The 9265-nt window shown below is 39.8% G+C and overlaps 1 non-coding gene across 1 annotated transcript; it reads left to right on the top strand.

Annotated features, from left to right (window-relative positions):
- Positions 1-8835: 8835 nt before the first annotated feature.
- On the top strand, positions 8836-8942 carry LOC125096578 (U6 spliceosomal RNA). The gene has a single exon (XR_007126259.1). It is a non-coding gene; the product is annotated as a U6 spliceosomal RNA (small nuclear RNA).
- The last annotated feature ends 323 nt before the right edge of the window (positions 8943-9265 follow it).

Below are 9265 nucleotides of genomic sequence, written 5' to 3'. Positions count from 1 at the left end.
GAACCTGGTGGTGGGTATTGAGGAGGACACATATTGCATGGAGCACTGGGTGTGGTACATAAACAATGAATCTTGGAACACTGAAAAAATAAAATAAAATTATTTTTTAAAAAAAGGACATAGGAGACAGATAAAACCAAAAAAGAAAGAAAGAAAGAAAGAAGGAAAGAAAGAAAGAAAGAAAGAAAGAAAGAAAGAAAGAAAGAAAGAAAGAAAGAAAAAGCTTTAATGGGCTCCAAAATAGAATCAATACAGCTGAGGAAATTATCACTAAGCTGAAAGATAGGTCAATATAAATTATGTAAACTAAAACACAAAAAGAAAAAAGTAGTGAAAAAAAAAAAACAGAGCACCCCAAAACTGTTGGATAATATAAAACATTCTAAACATACCTGCATGTGAAATCCCAGAAGGAAAGAAGAACATGGCTGAAAAATATATTTGAACAGACAAGGGCCAAAAATTAATGACAGACATCAAATCACAGACCCAAATCCACAAAGAGTACCAAACGGAATAAATATACTCACTCCTTCAAAAATATATGAACAAGGAGGAAGAGTCAAGATGGCGGAGAAGTAGCAGGCTGAGACTACTTCGGGTAGCAGGAGATCAGCTAAATAGCTTATCTAAAGATTGCAAACACCTACAAATCCAACAGGAGATTGAAGAGAAGAAGAACAGCAATTCTAGAAACAGAAAATCAACCACTATCTGAAAGGTAGGACAGGCGGAGAAGTGAATCCAAAGCGACTGGAAGATAGACCGTGGGGGGAGGGGCCGGCTCCCGGCGAGCGGCGGAGCAACGGAGCACAAAATCAGGGCTTTAAAAAGTCTGTCTGCTGAGGGACATCGCTCCAGAGGCTTAACTGGGGTGAAGCCCAGGCGGGGTCAGCGTGGCCTCAGGTCCCACAGGGTCGCAGAAGGATCGGGGGTGTCTGAGTGTCGCAGAGCTTACTGATAATAGAACGGGGAAGCTGGCTACAGAGACAGAGCCGAGGAGTGACTCTCAGCTCAGGGTTGCCTTGAACCGGTCGCAGGCTCGGTCAGCTCGGAGCGCGGCCAGAGGCCAGGGTGACGGGAGTCATTGGGCGCTGTTCTCTGAGGGAGCACTGAGGAGTGGGGCCCCGGGCTCTCGGCTCCTCCAGGCCGGAGACCGGGAGGCCACCATCTTCATTCCCGAACTCTGGAACTCTACGGAAAGCGCTCAGGGAACAAAAGCTCCCGAAAGCAAACCCGAGTGGATTACTCAGCGCGGCCCCGGGTAAGGGCGGTGCAACTCCGCCTGGGGCAAAGACGGTTGAGAATCACTACAACAGGCCCCTCCCCCAGAAGATCAACGGGAAACCCAGCCAGGACCAAGTTCACCTACCAAGGAGTGCACTTTCAATACCAAGGAGAGCGGCGGAATTCCAAGGAGAAGAAAGCAAAGCACAGAACTCATAGCTTTCTCCCCATGATTTTTTAGCCTTGCAGTTAATTTAATTTTTATTTCTTTTTCAATTTTTTTTTTCATTTTCTCTTCTTCTGCTAAATTATTTTAACTTTTACTGTTTTCTTTTTTAACGTTTTTTAAATAGTTTATCTAATATATATGTATATACATTTTTTTCCTCTTTTTATATTTTTTCTTTATCGGCTTTCTTTTTTGAAATAGTTTCTTTTTTTTTTTTCTTTTTGAATCCCTTTTTATCCCCTTTCTCCCCCCTCACAATTTGGGATCTCTTCTGATTTGGCTAAAGCATATTTTCCTGGGGTTGTGCCACCCTTTTAGTATTTTACTTGCTCCTTCATAAACTCTTATCTGGACAAAATGACAAGGCGGAAAAATTCACAACAAAAAAAAGAACAAGAGGCAGTACCAAAGGCTAGGGACCTAATCAATACAGACATTGGTAATATGTCAGATATAGAGTTCAGAATGATGATTCTCAAGGTTCTAGCCGGGCTTGAAAAAGGCATGGAAGATATTAAAGCAACCCTCTCGGGAGATATAAAAGCCCTCTCTGGAGAAATAAAAGAACTAAAATCTAACCAAGTTGAAATAAAAAAAGCTATTAATGAGGTGCAATCAAAAATGGAGGCTCTCACTGCTAGGATAAATGAGGCAGAAGAAAGAATTAGCGATATAGAAGACCAAATGACAGAGAATAAAGAAGCTGAGCAAAAGAGGGACAAACAGCTACTGGATCACGAGGGGAGAATTCGAGAGATAAGTGACACCATAAGACGAAACAACATTAGAATAATTGGGATTCCAGAAGAAGAGGAAACAGAGAGGGGAGCAGAAGGTATATTGGAGAGAATTATTGGAGAGAATTTCCCCAATATGGCAAAGGGAACAAGCATCAAAATTCAAGAGGTTCAGAGAACCCCCCTCAAAATCAATAAGAATAGGTCCACACCGCATCACCTAATAGTAAAATTGACAAGTCTTAGTGACAAAGAAAAGATCCTGAAAGCAGCCCAGGAAAAGAAGTCTGTAACGTACAATGGTAAAAATATTAGATTGGCAATAGACTTATCCACAGAGACCTGGCAGGCCAGAAAGAGCTGGCATGATATATTCGGAGTACTAAATGAGAAAAACATGCAGCCAAGAATACTATATCCAGCTAGGCTATCATTGAAAATAGAAGGAGAGATTAAAAGCTTCCAGGACAAACAAAAACTGAAAGAATTTGCAAATACCAAACCAGCTCTACAGGAAATATTGAAAGGGGTCCTCTAAGCAAAGAGAGACCCTAAAAGTAGTAGATCAGAAAGAAACAGAGACAATATACAATAACAGTCACATTACAGGCAATACAATGGCACTAAATTCATATCTCGCAATACTTACCCTGAATGTTAATAGGCTAAATGCCCCAATCAAAAGACACAGGGTATCAGAATGGATAAAAAAAAAAAAACCCATCTATATGTTGCCTACAAGAAACTCATCTTAAACCCGAAGACACCTCCAGGTTTAAAGTGAGGGGGTGGAAAAGAATTTACCATGCTAATGGACATCAGAAGAAAGCAGGAGTGGCAATCCTTATATCAGATCAATTAGATTTTAAGCCAAAGACTATAATAAGAGATGAGGAAGGACACTATATCATACTCAAAGGAACTGTCCAACAAGAAGGTCTAACAATTTTAAATATCTATGCCCCAACGTGGGAGCAGCCAACTATATAAACCAATTAATAACAAAATCAAAGAAACACATCGACAAGAATACAATAATAGTAGGGGATTTTAACACTCCCCTCACTGAAATGGACAGATCATCCAAGCAAAAGATCAACAAGGAAATCAAGGCCTTAAATGACACACTGGACCAGATGGACATCACAGATATATTCAGAACATTTCATCCCAAAGCAACAGAATACACATTCTTCTCTAGTGCACATGGAACATTCTCCAGAATAGATCACATTCTTGGTCCTAAATCAAGTCTCAACCGGTATCAAAAGATTGGGATCATTCCCTGCATATTTTCAGACCACAATGCTCTAAAGCTAGAACTCAATCACAAGAGGAAATTTGGAAAGAACCCAAATACATGGAGACTAAACAGCATCCTTCTAAAGAATGAATGGGTCAACAAGGAAATTAAAGAAGAATTGAAAAAATTCATGGAAACAAATGATAATGAAAACACAACGGTTCAGAATCTGTGGGACACAACAAAGGCAGTCCTGAGAGGAAAATATATAGCGGTACAAGCCTTTCTCAAGAAACAAGAAAGGTCTCAGGTACACAACCTAACCCTACACCTAAAGGAGCTGGAGAAAGAACAAGAAAGAAACCCTAAACCAAGCAGGAGAAGAGAAATCATAACGATTAGAGCAGAAATCAATGAAATGGAAACCAAAAAAACAATAGAACAAATCAACGAAACTAGGAGCTGGTTCTTTGAAAGAATTAATAAGATTGATAAACCCCTGGCCAGACTTATCAAAAAGAAAAGAGAAAGGACCCAAATAAATAAAATCATGAATGAAAGAGGAGAGATCACAACGAACACCAAAGAAATACAGACAATTATAAGAACATACTATGAGCAACTCTACGCCAACAAATTTGACAATCTGGAAGAAATGGATGCATTCCTAGAGACATATAAACTACCACAACTGAACCAGGAAGAAATGGAAAGCCTGAACAGACCCATAACCAGTAAGGAGATTGAAACAGTCATCAAAAATCTCCAAACAAACAAAAGCCCAGGGCCAGACGGCTTCCCGGGGGAATTCTACCAAACATTTAAAGAAGAATTAATTCCTATTCTCCTGAAACTGTTCCAAAAAATAGAAATAGAAGGAAAACTTCCAAACTCATTTTATGAGGCCAGCATCACCTTGATCCCAAAACCAGACAAGGATCCCAAAAAAAAGAGAACTACAGACCAATATCCTTGATGAACACAGATGCAAAAATTCTCGCCAAAATACTAGCCAATAGGATTCAACAGTACATTAAAAGGATTATTCACCACGACCAAGTGGGATTTATTCCAGGGCTGCAAGGTTGGTTCAACATCCGCAAATCAATCAATGTGATACAACACATTAATAAAAGAAAGAACAAGAACCATATGATACTCTCCATAGATGCTGAAAAAGCATTTGACAAAGTACAGCATCCCTTCCTGATCAAAACTCTTCAAGGTGTAGGGATAGATGACACATACCTCAATATTATCAAAGCCATCTATGAAAAACCCACCGCAAATATCATTCTCAATGGAGAAAAACTGAAAGCTTTTCCGCTAAGGTCAGGAACACGGCAGGGATGTCCGTTATCACCACTGCTATTCAACATAGTACTAGAAGTCCTAGCCTCAGCAATCAGAAAACAAAAGGAAATTAAAGGCATCCAAATCAGCCAAGAAGAAGTCAAACTTTCACTCTTTGCAGATGATATGATACTATATGTGGAAAACCCAAAAGACTCCACTCCAAAACTGCTAGAACTTGTACAGGAATTCAGTCAAGTGTCAGGATATAAAATCAATGCACAGAAATCAGTTGCATTTCTCTACACCAACGACAAGACAGAAGAAAGAGAAATTAAGGAGTCCATCCCATTTACAATTGCACCCAAAACTATAAGATACCTAGGAATAAACCTAACCAAAGAGACTAAGAATCTATACACAGAAAACTATATAGTACTCATGAAAGAAATTGAGGAAGACACAAAGAAATGGAAAAATGTTCCATGCTCCTGGATTGGAAGAATAAATATTGTGAAAATGTCTATGCTACCTAAAGCAATCTACACATTCAATGCAATTCCTATCAAAGTACCATCCATTTTTTTCAAAGAAATGGAACAAATAATCCTAAAATTCATATGGAACCAGAAAAGACCTCAAATAGCCAAAGGAATATTGAAAAAGAAAGCCAAAGTTGGTGGCATCACAATTCCGGACTTCAAGCTCTATTACAAAGCTGTCATCATCAAGACAGCATGGTACTGGCACAAAAACAGACACATAGATCAATGGAACAGAATAGAGAGCCCAGAAATGGACCCTCAACTCTATGGTCAACTCATCTTTGACAAAGCAGGAAAGAATGTCCAACGGAACAAAGACAGCCTCTTCAATAAATGGTGTTGGGAAAATTGGACAGCCACATGCAGAAAAATGAAATTGGATCATTTCCTTACACCACACACGAAAATAGACTCAAAATGGATGAAGGATCTCAATGTGAGAAAGGAACCCATCAAAATCTTCGAGGAGAACACAGGCAGCAACCTCTTCGACGTCAGCCGCAGCAACATCTTCCTAGGAACATCACCAAAGGCAAGGGAAGCAAGGGCAAAAATGAACTTTTGGGATTTTATCAAGATCAAAAGCTTTTGCACAGCAAAGGAAACAGTGAACAAAACCAAAAGACAACTGACAGAATGGGAGAAGATATTTGCAAATGACATATCAGATAAAGGGCTAGTGTCCAAAATCTATAAAGAACTTAGCAAACTCAACACCCAAAGAACAAATAATCCAATCAAGAAATGGGCAGAGGACATGAACAGACATTTCTGCAAAGAAGACATCCAGATGGCCAACAGACACATGAAAAAGTGCTCCATATCACTCGGCATCAGGGAAATACAAATCAAAACCACCATGAGATATCACCTCACACCAGTCAGAATGGCTAAAATTAACAAGTCAGGAAATGACAGATGCTGGCGAGGATGCGGAGAAAGGGGAACCCTCCTACACTGTTGGTGGGAATGCAAGCTGCTGCAACCACTCTGGAAAACAGCATGGAGGTTCCTCAAAATGTTGAAAATAGAACTACCCTATGACCCTGCAATTGCACTGCTGGGTATTTACCCTAAAGATACAAACATAGTGATCCGAAGGGGCACGTGCACCCAAATGTTTATAGCAGCAATGTCTACAATAGCCAAACTATGGAAAGAACCTAGATGTCCATCCACAGACGAATGGATAAAGAAGACGTGGTATATATACACAATGGAATACTATGCAGCCATCAAAAGAAATGAAATCTTGCCATTTGCGACGACGTGGATGGAACTAGAGGGTATCATGCTTAGCGAAATAAGTCAATCGGAGAAAGACAACTATCATATGATCTCCCTGATATGAGGGAGAGGAGATGCAACATGGGGGGTCGAGGGGGTAGGAGAAGAGTAAATGAAACAAGATGGGATTGGGAGGGAGACAAACCATAAGTGACTCTTAATCTCACAAAACAAACTGAGGGTTGATGGGGGAGGGGGTTGGGAGAGGGGGTGGGGTTATGGATATCGGGGAGGGTATGTGCTATGGTGAGCGTTGTGAAGTGTGTAAACCTGGCGATTCGCAGACCTGTACCCCTGGGGATAAAAATATATGTTTATAAAGCTGTAAAAAAAAAAAAAGAAAGAAAGAAAGAAAGAAAGGATGAATCCCCAAGTTTTGTAGCAACATGGACGGGACTGGAAGAGATTATGCTGAGTGAAATAAGTCAAGCAGAGAGAGTCAATTATCATATGGTTTCACTTATTTGTGGAGCATAACAAATAGCATGGAGGACAAGGGGAGATGGAGAGGAGAAGGGAGTTGAGGGAAATTGGAAGGGGAGGTGAACCATGAGAGACTATGGACTCTGAAAAACGATCTGAGAATTTTGAAGGGGTGGGGGGTGGGAGGTTGGGGGCACCAGGTGGTGGGTATTGTAGAGGGCACGGATTGCATGGAGCACTGGGTGTGGTGAAAAAATAATGAATACTGTTATGCTGAAAAAAATAAAAAAATTAAAAAAAAAAAAAAAAAAGAAATGGGCAGAGGACATGAACAGACATTTCTGCAAAGAAGACATCCAGATGGCCAACAGACACATGAAAAAGTGCTCCATATCACTCGGCATCAGGGAAATACAAATCAAAACCACCATGAGATATCACCTCACACCAGTCAGAATGGCTAAAATTAACAAGTCAGGAAATGACAGATGCTGGCGAGGATGCGGAGAAAGGGGAACCCTCCTACACTGTTGGTGGGAATGCAAGCTGCTGCAACCACTCTGGAAAACAGCATGGAGGTTCCTCAAAATGTTGAAAATAGAACTACCCTATGACCCTGCAATTGCACTGCTGGGTATTTACCCTAAAGATACAAACATAGTGATCCGAAGGGGCACGTGCACCCAAATGTTTATAGCAGCAATGTCTACAATAGCCAAACTATGGAAAGAACCTAGATGTCCATCCACAGACGAATGGATAAAGAAGACGTGGTATATATACACAATGGAATACTATGCAGCCATCAAAAGAAATGAAATCTTGCCATTTGCGACGACGTGGATGGAACTAGAGGGTATCATGCTTAGCGAAATAAGTCAATCGGAGAAAGACAACTATCATATGATCTCCCTGATATGAGGGAGAGGAGATGCAACATGGGGGGTCGAGGGGGTAGGAGAAGAGTAAATGAAACAAGATGGGATTGGGAGGGAGACAAACCATAAGTGACTCTTAATCTCACAAAACAAACTGAGGGTTGATGGGGGAGGGGGTTGGGAGAGGGGGTGGGGTTATGGATATCGGGGAGGGTATGTGCTATGGTGAGCGTTGTGAAGTGTGTAAACCTGGCGATTCGCAGACCTGTACCCCTGGGGATAAAAATATATGTTTATAAAGCTGTAAAAAAAAAAAAAGAAAGAAAGAAAGAAAGAAAGGATGAATCCCCAAGTTTTGTAGCAACATGGACGGGACTGGAAGAGATTATGCTGAGTGAAATAAGTCAAGCAGAGAGAGTCAATTATCATATGGTTTCACTTATTTGTGGAGCATAACAAATAGCATGGAGGACAAGGGGAGATGGAGAGGAGAAGGGAGTTGAGGGAAATTGGAAGGGGAGGTGAACCATGAGAGACTATGGACTCTGAAAAACGATCTGAGAATTTTGAAGGGGTGGGGGGTGGGAGGTTGGGGGCACCAGGTGGTGGGTATTGTAGAGGGCACGGATTGCATGGAGCACTGGGTGTGGTGAAAAAATAATGAATACTGTTATGCTGAAAAAAATTAAAAAATTAAAATAAATAAATAAATAAATAAATAAACATTTAAAAATATATATATATGAACAAATTATATTTAAACTCTTGAAAACCAAAGATAAAGATAAAATCTTGAAGGCAGCCACAGGAATGGAAAAGTCACTATATAGAAAGAAACAAATATAAGGATTACAGAAGACTTTCATCAGAAACTACACAAGCCTGAAGACAATACAGTGACATATTTAAAGGGCTGAAAGGAAAAAAAAATCAAATACATATTCTATAAAACACCTTTTCAAAATTAAGAAGAGTGCTTGTTTCAGCAGTATATACACTAAAATTGGAATGACACAGAAAAGATTAGCATGGCTTTTGCACAAGGATGGCAAGCAAATTTGTGAAGTGTTCCATATTTTTTTAAAAAAGTAAATAAAATAAAGTTAAGGAGAAATAAAAATATGTTTATCAAACAAAATGAAAAACTCCATTTCCAGTATACCTGCTCTAAATGTAGAAGGAAGTTCTTCAGATAGAAGAAATATGATATAAAAGCCTGCATCTATATAAAGAAACGAAAGCACTGCCAATGACATAAGTGAAATGTCATAATACTAATTCTCTCTGAAAGTTAATGAACTTTTTCAGTGAAGAATCAAATAGTAGATATTTTAGGCTCTGTGAACCACATATGGTCTCTGTCACATATTCTTTGTTTTTTTGTGTTTATTTTTATCTGCTAT

The sequence above is a fragment of the Lutra lutra genome, chromosome 3 (genome assembly GCF_902655055.1).
Source record: "Lutra lutra chromosome 3, mLutLut1.2, whole genome shotgun sequence".
NCBI classification, from domain to species: domain Eukaryota; kingdom Metazoa; phylum Chordata; class Mammalia; order Carnivora; family Mustelidae; genus Lutra; species Lutra lutra.
Note: the sequence above shows the minus strand (reverse complement) of the source record. Positions and strands in the feature narration are given on the sequence as shown.